This window comes from Neovison vison, chromosome 4 (assembly GCF_020171115.1).
Source record: "Neovison vison isolate M4711 chromosome 4, ASM_NN_V1, whole genome shotgun sequence".
Taxonomy (NCBI): Eukaryota; Metazoa; Chordata; class Mammalia; order Carnivora; family Mustelidae; genus Neogale; species Neogale vison.
Window position 1 is genome coordinate 42,755,200 of NC_058094.1, and position 12,301 is coordinate 42,767,500.

Genomic DNA, 12,301 nt, shown 5'->3' on the forward strand with positions numbered 1-12,301 from the left:
GATCTCAGGGACCTGGAACCAAGCTCCGCATTGGGCTCTCTGCTTGGCAGGGAGCCCGCTTCTCCCTCTCTCTCTGCCTACCTCTCTGTCTCCTTGTGATCTCTCTCTCTCTCTGTCAATTAAATAAATAAAATCTTAAAACAACAACAACAAATACACAGAAACACTTACTTCTTATGCTTCTGGTATTAACAGCTAGTTGGGATGTTTTCAGAATTTGATCATGGATAACATGATTATCAAAATTGATCTTCATGTTCCTTTTATAGCATGATGCATCACAGCATCAAGATAAAATTGCTTACTTTTAGATTTATGGGGTGAAAGAGAAGGCAGCTTTCATGAAAATGACATTCAGATTTTAAAATCTTTGTTTCATATATTGGTAGGAAGCATTTTTCTTGGTTGCTATTAATGGAAGAAGCCTTTAATAAGATAACGTTTCAAATTAGTAGGTAAAAATGATGTAGTTCATAAATCATCTTGGGCCAACTGGGCACACACCCGTAGAGTTGGAAAATAATAAAGCTGGATTCCAATTTATTTCTGTATCAATATAATGCCATGTGAAACTAGGATATTCTGTCTCATATGCTCTTGGTGGAGTGCAAAATTGGAGGGCAATTTGGCCATCTCCATTTAAACTGCGTGCTTTCTCCTCTAGGAATTTATCCAACATATATATATTTGCATGCATACAAAGAAGTACGTAATATAAAATTCACTATGGCAATGATTTATAAGCAGCAAAAAACAAGCAACATGTCTATCAGTATGAGATAGGCCAAATAAATGATGATACATCCATAGAGTAGCTTGTAATATATTCTATTAAAAATGAGATCTCTTTAATGTCCTGATACAGAATCCACTCTCAGATATATTGTGATGAGAGAAAAACAAAGTATGGAATTCCATTTAGATCAGGGGTCAGCAAACAATCCAACTTGCTGCCTGTTTGGTAAATAAGAGTTTTGCTGAAACACAGCCTCTCCCATTTCTTACATATTGTCTCCAGCTGCTTTGGGGCTACAAGGGCAGAGCTGAGTCATTGCTACCAAGATCCTATGGGCGGAAAGGCAGAAAATATTTACTATATCCCCCACCTTTAGAAAAAATCTTGCTGAGCCCTATGTATTACTATCTGTGTTATACAACTTTTATTAAAATAAAAAAATATATAGTAATCTTATCCATGGCTTTACTTTTCATGATTTCAGTTACCCATGGTTGACTGTGCTCAGCCCTCGTTTGGAAGATGGAGCCTCTTCCTGATCAGTTGTGTGAAGGACAATAGTAAGCCAATTCTACATCCTCATATTTTTGTCATTCACCTCACTTCATGTCATCACGTAGGCATTTTATCATCTGACTTCATCTCAAGAAGGGTGAATACAGCCCAGTAAGGTATTTTGTGAGGGCAACCACATTCACAGAATTTTTATTACAGCATATTGTTAGAATTGTTCTATTTTGTTATTAGTTATTGTTGTTAGTTGCTTACTGTGCCCAATTTACAAATTAAGCTTTATTGTAAGTATACATATACTTAAGAAAAAAACAGTGTATATAGGGTTTGGTTCTAAGTGTGGTTTCAGGCTTCCACTGGGGGTCTTGGAACATATAACCTGCAAAAAAGGGGATTCTGTTGTATGAAATAATGGGTAATATTCCTACCTCCAACAGTTTACAGATATAAACCTGAAAATATTCTCAATGTTATGTTTGCTGAAATTCCCTGCTTTTAAGGAAGTTGCAATAAAAATCACCGAGGATACATTTTTAAGTGATTTTTAATATGATCAATCCATAGAAAGAAATTCCATTTCTTTATGATGGGATCTATACTGTGCCAAGAAGAGCAATTAAAAGGTGGAAAACTTGGACAATCACTTCATCTTTGTGTACAGAGTAACTGCTTTGAAGGCTTTTTCTTTCCTTCCTGATCTCACTGTAACAACTTCCCTCCTCTGGAGGCAAGTTAGCAGAGCCCCTGTGAGTTACTAGCTCACTGGGTAACTGACATCAAAGGTTCTATGGCTCAAGGATAAGCACTTTTCTTTTGCCCTCCCAGTTCTGGCCAGCTCCCCTCCATCGCTGTGCTGGTTGCTCTGACACACTGATGGACTCACAGAATATAGCCATGGTTGCCTCCTTGACATCGCTCTGTGACTCCCTCTGCCTCTCATTTCTTTGCAGTTCCTAGTTCCTTGCTCCCTCTGATCTTGGATTATCTACTTATTACGACCTGGATTATCTGGCCTATTGGAGCCTGGTCTCCATCCTCACTGGTACCTTCTCTCTCAGTTTGTGGCTTTGCCTGGTTCAAACCAGGCCAAACCAAACCTAAAACTCTCAACACCCATAATCACAACATGGCCCTTGTGCACCTGAGGGTGGCATGTTGGCCAATGGTTACAGTACTGAGTCACCTTACCCCGTCCCAAGCTACCTGTTTTCCTCTAACTCTGTGTCCCCCAGATACACAGTGCTCTGCCAGGGTTGTTTCGAGCCACTTCTATGCTGGAACGTGCCGTGTGCTCTCTGCCCAGAGAGCATCTCTCATCCTCACTCAGTTGTCTTTGATTCCCCTGCAGAGATTTACACTCTCTTGGTTTCAGTCCTCAACATTTTATTCTTCCTTATGGTGTTGAGATTGTATCAAAATGATTTTTTTTCAAGTTTTTATTTATTTATTTGACAGAGATCACAAGTAGGCAGAGAGGCAGGCAGAGATACAGAGGGAGAAGCAGGCTCCCTGCTGAGCAGAGAGCCCAACACGGGGTTCGATCCCCGGACCCTGAGATCATGACCCGAGCTGAAGGCAGAGGCTTAACCCACCGAGCCACCCAGGTGCCCCCCAAATGACTAGTTTTTGTACTTGTTTGCTCCTGGATGGCAAATTAGGCAGTGGACATTTTGTATCCCATGCTTCTTTAACAATCTGTCACAGAGGGAGACTGTCACAAAAGGCTGATGCATGAAGATGCTGTTCTCCAAAAGTTGCAACCTGAAGAGCCTTGGGTTCTATGACTATTTTTTTTTTTCCCCAATTTATTTATTTTCAGAAAAACAGTATTCATTATTTTTTCACCGGGTTCTATGACTATTGACAAAATGACATTGGCAAATCTATTCAGTAGCAAATATGCATGAAATACCCAGTATGTGAGGGACTGTGACAGGGAGTTAGGCAGGCAGCAGAGAACAAAGCAGAGATTCCCTTGAAGTTTACGTGGTGATGAGGCGCAGGCAGGTGGTAAGTTATCCAATTCTGTAGTATGTTAGAAGGTGGTAAGTGCAAAAGGGAAAAAACAGCAGGGTCAGAGATAAGCAGTGTTGGTGTCACAGTGGACAGTTTTCCACTTCCTCATTGCTGCTTTTAGGCATGGCATCCAGTCTAGAGCTAAACAGAGCGCTATATGAGCTCATCGAATTCCCACACTAGCTATAGGAGGCACATATTATTTTTCTTATTATCTTCATTAATACTGAGCAAGGGACGGGCAGGGCTAGGTAGGAGAGATAGGTAGGGGGTTATGGGATCAGGCTCACAGAAATCCCAAAAATGCAGAGGTGTAAGGAAACCGGAGATAAGAGAACAAGCCAGACAGCCCTGCCCTGGGTGTCAAAGGTGAGGTCTTGTTAAAAAAACAACAGTCACTTGTGGCCAACAAAGAATTACTAGAGCCTGAAAAGGAAGTAAGCCCTAAAGGATTTTATCACTAGTCCTTACTCAATGGTGCTATCAGTGGAGATGTTAAAAGGATTTAAGTTCCCTGGTTAGCCTTCAATAAAAGACCAACCCTAAAAGCCCTCGGTGGCCACCTTGGCCAAACCCCACCCTCACACCCCTGAAAGCTTTTTCTCCATCCTTGCTTCGTAAAATTCTATCACTTTAGTCATTCTCTGGTGTCTAAGAGATTCATTCTTCGACTCTGTGAGACAAGAACCTCACTCTCCAGCTTCAATATTGATTAGGAAATGAAGAGAGAAGTTCAAATACAGACTAAGGTCACACAGCTCATACGTGACAGAATGGGATTTGAATCCAGTCGGTCTGATCTAAAAGTTCAGATTATTAATCAGTATTAATTAATACCCTCATATCTATGGGAAGTGAAATTCTCCACTACATTTTTTCAATTTACAGTAATTTTTTCTTTTAATGACAGTTTTATGGAAAGATAAGGAATTTCTTTACAGCCAGGGGGCAGCAAATGATTGCTTTTGAACTATGTATCAGGCAGATGAAAAAAACCCAGAGATCTTTTTGAACTGTTTAATTATAGTTAATTAGCCTTAATATAAGTAAATGGAAGTCTTCCTTGCACTTTAATCTTTTAGAATAAAATTACTTTCATGTTAAAAGTAACATTTAATAAAAATATTGCTTAAAAATGAAAAATTTATAGAAAGAATATCTTGATCTGAATCTTGATCTAAATATCAGTATCCCTAATATATTTCCACTTTGGCTTTATAATTTGTCAGGATATGTATATATAAATATATATTTTTAAAGATTTTATTTATTTATTTGACAGAGAGAGGGCGATCACAAGTAGGCAGAGAGGCAGGCAGAGAGAGAGAGTGTGGTGGGGGGGAAGCAGGCTCCCCGCTGAGCAGAGAGCCAATTTGGGGCTTGATCCCATGACCTGGAGACCGGGACCCCAGAGGAAGGCAGAGGCTTAACCCACTGAGCCACCCAAGTGCCTCAGGCTATGTATATTCTTTACAGATAATCTGAATCACTGTTTTCACAACTAAAGCATGAAATAAAATGGGTATTCAGGGTCATTTAGTCTTAGGAATAGAATTTTTTTGTTCTTCATTAGAAATGGGATTTAAAATTCATGTCTATAAAATATTTTTTAAAGATTCAAAAAGGAAAATAGTGGTGTCGAAAGATGACTAACTTAAATAATAATTTCGGTTTCCTGAGTTGTAAGAGGTATAGTGTTGACCCTTGAACAGCACAGGGCTTAAGCACCGATGCTGTGCAGTCAAAATCCACAGATATTGCTTTTGAATCTCCCAAAACTTGGGGCACCTGGGTGGCTAGGTGGGTTAAGTATCTGCCTTCAGCTCAGGTCACGTTCCCAGAGTCCTGGAATCCTGCTCCTAGTAGGTTGGACTCTCTCCTTAGCAGGAAATTTGTTCCTCTCCCTCTGCCCCTACGCTCTGCTCATGTACAGGCTCTCTCTCACTCTCTGAGATAAAATCTTAAAAAAAAAATTTCTCCAGACTTAACCACTAATAGCCTACTGTTGATCAATAACATAGTCAATTAACAGATATTTTGTATATGCACTACATACTGTATATGTATTATATATACTGCATTTTTATAATAGACTAGAGAAAATGTTACTAAGAAAATCACAAGGAAGAGAAAGTAGATTTATAGTACTGTACTGTATTTATTAAAAGAAAAGAAAAGAAATCCAGGTATAAGTGGACCAGAACAGTTCAAGCCAACCTGTTCAAGGGTCATCTGCAATCTGCTAGAACTGTAGGTGCAGATTTGGGGATACTTTTAGAGCTTTTTAAAGGGATTACACATAAAACAGCAGAATGGGGCATTTGGTACTTAGGGAATGTTAATCAAGAGCAACTCAATAATTTTTAGATGATCTAATGGCAAAACCGAGACTTAGAGCTTATTTCCCCAAATCAGATGGAAATCATCGGCGTGGGGACATAGGACCCCGAACATTCTGATGTCCATGAGTTATGAAGCAGAGGGAATTCTTGATTCTTCATTCAGCAGCAGGCAGGGACCGCCGTCCAGAGTGAGGGCTACAGGCACTGCCCCGGGAGAACCGCAAGGTTACCCAGGGCGGAGGGAGTGGGGGGGGGCGCACCCCTGAGGTCGGGTGAACTCTGCCCCCCAGGGCCGGGAGGTGGGGGCGGAGAGGAAGGGGTGGGAGGAGAGGGACCGGGCCGCCGTCGCAGGGGCGGGGGGGGCGGCTCCTCCTCTGGCTGGGGGCCACCAGCCGCCGCCCGGCTCGGAGGACGGAGCTCAGAGTCGCCTCCTCACGGGCCACCAGCCAAGGTCGTCTTCTTTAAAAGCGGCCCGTGCGCTCCAAGGACCGCGTGTGGAACCGCCAGGCCGCAGGAACACTTCGGGGTAACCGACGACCGCCCGGCCGACTTGATGCAGAGTGGGGCGGGTCCCCGCCGCCTCCGGGAGCCGCCCCTCTGGCTCGGGTCCCCCGGTTTCCTAACCTCGGTTGACTTGTCTCCCCCAATGCGGGGTGAGCGGGTTTCAGCCCCGGGGGTAGGGGGGCGGCAGCGGCGGGGGGGGCACACGGCCCGGCCTGAGCCGCGGAGGCAGCGGGCGCCGGCGCGACCCCGGAGGAGGACCGGCTGGCGCCGGGGGCGCCCCTGGGGGTCGGGACTCGGCGCGTGGGCAGGGCGACCTGGGTCGGGTCCGTGGCGTAGGGTGGGGGACGGGAGCCGGGAAGGAAAGCAGGCTTCGGGATATTGCTAACGGGGTGTCTCCTGCCAAGGCGTGAGAAAATAATTACCTGGACTTTTCTGGGCTCTAAGTCAACAGCCGGATGCCATTTCCTACTCCCGCCGCCTCCATTTATAAGGCTTTAGCCTGGACAAAGAATGTTTTAACTTCTTTTTCTCAAGTGTAAGAGGACGCCCATTTCGTATATGCATTTGAGAGACCAAGGCAAGTTCCATGCATAGGGACATCCGATCTATTTAGTCTATGGCCAAACATATTTTTATACACACACACACTCACACATACATGACTGAATAATACCTCTATTTATAGACTTATGTAACATACATACACAACATTTATGTGTCTCCACAGTATTTAATATTTCTCCTTTTCCCCTGTTTTGGTCCCAAGTCTGTTTGGCCCCAAGCGTGCTGCGTCACTGGCTCACCTGCTTTGCGCAAACTCCTCTCAATTGTGAACTCCGTGGCCTCCACCGTAACCCCACCTCACCCTGCCCGCTGAGCTTCGCCAGCTAGATGTTCGCCACGGAATCGGACCTGCTTTGGAATCGTGTTTGTATCGCTCTTCCTGCTCTTAAAATGGTCTACTCGATATTAGTTATAATTTGTATTCTAAGCTTCCTTACGAGATTTTAAACTCTTTGTGCTTATTCATTGTTAAATCCTCTTCATCTTTATATCCTCTGCAATGCTCAGCACTGCTGGTAAGGGTGTTCTACCTCCAGGCCTTTGCACCTGCTAGTCCCTTTGTCAGAAGGGTTCTTCTTCCACATACCTGCATGGCTAGGTCCTTCACTTCCTTGAGGTCTTGACTCCAGAATTACTTTGTCATTGTCTGAACTCCTCCTGACCCTCAGCATTTTGTAGCTCCCTTTCTTGCCTTTTTTTTTTCTCCTTAGTACATTTAATACCTAGCATTTTATGTATTTTCCTCATTTATCTGATTCATTTTCTCTCTAAATTACAATTCCATGAGGACAGAGATTTTAACGTATTTTATTCAGAACTGTATCCCTCATGCTTACCACACAGTAGGTGTCCAATAAATATTTAACAAATAAAGGAATAAATAAATAGAAGCATTAAATAAATACTGTAGAAATGAATCAGAGTATATGGGCATTGGATCTGAGCCTAGAACTGATGTCAAGGGAAATGAATGATTCTTTCCAACATGTGTAGAAGGGCACTAGTTAAATTAATTCACATTTACCTGGGTCTGTTAGGTTTATGAGAAGCCAACTAATTGTTTCATTAATGTTTCAAAATACATATTTTAAAAATAAGGAGCGGACATATGAATATTTCCAACCTATTTTCACAGACCAAAGGGATACATAGGTCTTTGTTTCCTGGATTGTCAGAGAAATGATTATGCTTCTAAGACATCTGTTCAGCTCATCATTTTCATTTCCTCCTGTGGTTTATACAGTTGAGCCCATTGGTACATATTTGTTTATATAATATGGCATATGGTATCGGTCAGTTCTGACCATAGAAATGTCCTGAAGATTTGTGGTAGCACTGGGTCTTACAATGTGTGGTTTTGTCATGGAAAAATTAGATTTCTATTACAGTAAACAATTGAGTATTGAGTATATGAACAGGAATTTTGAATAAAGGTATTTAGATTTCTCACCTTAATCTCACCAAACTAGTGAGTTAAACTTAAACTCACCAAAATAGTGAGTTGCAAGATTTCGTGAGTTAATACTAAATAAGTAGTTCTTTTACTCATTGAAAGGTAAGCTTGGAGCTGGACACATTTTGGGAACTTGATATGTCAGGATGAAACTTGGAAAAATCCTGGGACTTTTAGTAAGCATTCATAAAAAACAAAACAAAAATAAACCTAACTTCTCTACTCATTTGAATGCCAGTATCTTTCCTTGAAAGCACTGCCCTTGTAAAGTTGAAACTTTATCTTGTGGTAGAGAAAAAATGCTTATGTACATTATATGATTTTGCTTCTAGAGAAAGAAGACTTTATCTTATAATTCCCAATCTGTTTTATTTAGTCAGCTTCCCTCAGCTTTAGAGTTCTTGGTTTTGTCAAATAAAAAGCAGATCTGGACTTAGTAAGAAGATACTTTGAAAGGATGATTGCCAAGAGGCTCAGGGGCTGTTGCAATATTGGGAGGGGGCTCTTTCAATAGGGAGAACACTGTGACCATGTGATCTACTGGTGTCTCAAGAATTAGGCAAAAAGGGCTTCTTTTCTAAGAGGAGTGAACAGGGCTAGCAAGACCTGGGTATGGAGAAATGGGGTGCGAGCATGGTGTATTGGACAGTAGGTCAGAGAATGCTTTACCCTGACACCAACCTGTTTTCCAAGAGGGGCCCACAAAGAGGTGTTGTATGCTGTCTTAGGCTGAGCGAGGGTTCAAATCCAGGGCCCCAGAGCAAGGAGAGAAGCTTAACCAAAGTTTGGTTAACAAGTGTTTTATTTCAGTTAATCAACGGGGACAAGGGTCTCAGCTAATCATTTAAGAGGCAAAGGCTGGCCTCGTCAGAGGGTGAGCAAGTGGACCTGTGAATTTTATCTGAGTGCTGTGGCTTCCTTTGCAGGAAGCCATTTTCCAGAACACAAAAGCAGGGGGAGAATTCCTTTTACCTGTGCTGTTTGCCAGGAGCACAGGGCTCAGGTAAAATTCACCTTTGTCACCTGCTCTACCGTGAATGAATTTGGAAAAATACTCTGGCCTTGAAAAATACTCTGGCTATGCTTTATAAAAGGATTACAGTAAAAAACAATCTGATGGTTGCTAATTTTTGAAATTTGAAATTTTTTTCTCCTAGTAGAAAAAGAAGAGGTGAATATATAAAATATCTCATTAAAAGAAAAAGGTGTGTTTGGAGCTTTATTCTTGCAGATAAAGTACATATGAAAGGACATGATTTTATGGCTTCTATAATAGTAGCTGACTGGCAGAGGCATTGCATATTTAATCGTTACAAAAGAGAATAGTAGGGGAAATAAATCTTCTTTAAAAATGGATTAATCAGGGGGCGCCTGGGTGGCTCAGCGGGTTAAAGCCTCTGCCGTCAGCTCAGGTCATGATCCCAGGGTCCTGGGATCTAGCCCCGCATCGGGCTCTCTGCTCAGCGGGGAGCCTGCTTCCTCCTCCTCTCTCTCTCTCTCTGCCTGCCTCTCTGACTACTTGTGATTTCTGTCAAATGAATAAATAAAATCTTTAAAAAAATGGATTAATCAAAATTAATATTTAGAACTTTACCAGAAAGGCAAACACCCAGGTCATGCTAAAGTACTTGCTATGTGAAAAAAATTAGACTATTTCCTGACCCCTTAGGAAGTTTCATTCTGTAGTGAATGACTTTGTTATGGTAGAAAGTTGCATAAAGATAGAGGAATTAAAGATAAAAACCTTAAGTGTTTTATTTTGTTGAATTGTGTCAAAATGGACCATAAAAATCTCAAAATTTAGATTTAAATAAGTTTATTCTTTTCAGAAACATTGTATTGGATACATCAACTTAGAGATAAGTGACCATTTTATTTTCTCTTGTAGCTATGTATTTCTATTAAATTCTGATTTTCTTCAAAATACCTCAGAGAAAGTGAGGAAAATATGTATGAGGCAAGTATATAATTTTATTAAGCGTCTGAAACTCCAAACATATGCAAAACAAATAAAAACAGGCTGGAGGTGGAAAAACTTTTGAGGAACATTTTCTAGGTGTGGCCTCCTTGCCAGAAAATCGATTCTGACAGGACCCAATCCACGAGGAAAGCTCCTATCGAGTTTGTGTTCTGTCACTCACCAGCTGGGTGACCCCAAGGTCATCTACGTTGTCCTAGTTTCAGTTTCCTTGACTGTTACATGCAGACTAAGATGGTCTATAAGGATCAGTGTAGGTGTAGAAGTTTGTGGATTGCCTTAAAGCCAGAAATTCCTTAATTTAGGAAGCGATTTTTAAAACCTTGGATCATTAACAGATTTCCAGCTCTAGGAGATTTGTAGAAGGTGCTGCTAGGGTGAGGGGCGGGAAAAAAGAAAAAAGAAGTACATATAAAGTAAACAACACAGGAGAGAGTTTTGCTCTGAAGAGAACTAAGTGCTCAGGGAAAATAAAATTCCTGCTGGCGACACTTTGCTCAGGATCCTGCATTCTTCCTTACCTCTTACAGAGGCTCATCCTGGCCCGGTAGGTATCCTTACATGGTCACCATTGATGCCAGAGTAACTCCCTTCTTCCTGTTTTCTGTTCCTCCTCCTCCTTGGTTTCCGTAGAATACTCCAGACTCAATACCTCTCCCTAGTCAAGGCTCATCCTGGTTTCCCCAGTTACCTATACCTGTGACAGCCTCCCTACTTTTCTTTTTTTTTTTTTTTTTTTTAAATTTATTTTTTATTTATTTTCAGCATAACAGTATTCATTATTTTTGCACCACACCCAGTGCTCCATGGATTCCGTGCCCTCTATAATACCCACCACCTGGTTCCCCCAACCTCCCAGCCCCTGTCCCTTCAAAACCCTCAGGTGGTTTTTCAGAGTCCATAGTGTCTCATGGTTCACCTCCCCTTCCAATTTTTCCCTAGTGCTCTCCCCAGGTGGGGAGGGACAAGGTTTCCACGACTATTTCCATTTTCAGACAGTAGATGTCGCTGGCTTACTGTTAAAAAGGTCTCTTCCCGGTTGTCATCCCCGTTCCCTGGTCCCCTAACTCAATTTCTGTGTTGAACCACCTTAGAGGTAGAAATGTTTGATTTTTACTTGTTTATAATCATATCTTCTAGGCAGTAGTTTCACAAATTTATGTAGACTACTGAAACAGTGCTTCCCCGTTTTAGAAATCTCTGTAGAAGAGTTATTTTCTGATTGTGAAGCTAGCATGTGGGGAAAGCTGGCTTCCTACCTTACAGATCTTCACTAAATCATGCCATCTTCCATGAAGTACTGAGATGCTGCTTTTGGAAAAGGGATTAAAAAAAAAAAAAGCTTGTATAATTGACAATATCTTCCAGCGAAACCTTCGAAGTTCTAGTTCTAATATTTTAAAGAAACTTTTCAAATTGTACAACCCATTTGATTTTTATTCGTTTGTATATTTCCCTTTCTCTTTAAGCCGGAAGACAGTCTTAAAGGATGCAGTGAGAATCCGTTTTCTGGAAACAGTTTGCCATTTACTCCCTAATGTCGTGCCAATAAGCCAAAGGGAACATTACAGAGCAGACCTACACATCTCCATGGCAGGAAAACAAAATATACTGCCACCAGCAGGGTCTGCCTACTTTTATAAACATCTCAAAGTTGCCTTCATAGGAGGTGTCTGAAGAATTCTCAAGGAAAATAAAAATATGGAGATTCTAAAGAAATTGTATCATCATTAATAAGTTTATAATTTTTGTAACTCTAGTGACAGATTTTCCCAGTATACAATTTTATTTCACGGAATGTACTTTTTAAAATAGAAATTCTTTCCCCCCTTTACCCTGCTTGCCATGTAACAAAATGCTACTTAAAATAAAAAACCTGAATGTGTAAATTAAGGATTTTAACTTTCCTTAAGGAAAGGTTTTAACTTTCCTTAAAAAGGTCTTTAAAACTTATGGTTTTTCACAAAACTCTGAATCCCATTGGCATTTTTGGAAAACGTCTATTTGATTTTAGGATTAATCAATTCTTGGTGCTGCAGTTTAAGCCAGTAATCTAAATATATTTTAGGAGATAAGTTACACTTTTGATGAGCTCTGTGATTAGAATTTAAAACACTTAAAGATCTCCCATATACTCTCAAATCTGGTGATTTTGAACAGATTATAATGTAAAAATGATTTCTAAAGTCTCCCTA

At 41.1% G+C, this 12,301-nt stretch overlaps 1 long non-coding RNA gene across 1 annotated transcript in view; it reads left to right on the forward strand.

Annotated features, from left to right (window-relative positions):
* Positions 1-6,030: 6,030 nt before the first annotated feature.
* The window catches only part of LOC122904444, a 28,240-nt gene continuing 21,969 nt past the window's right edge, over positions 6,031-12,301 (forward strand). Inside the window, exon 1 of the long non-coding RNA XR_006384201.1 lies at positions 6,031-6,133. This is a non-coding gene — a long non-coding RNA (uncharacterized LOC122904444). The remainder of the gene's footprint in view (positions 6,134-12,301) is intronic.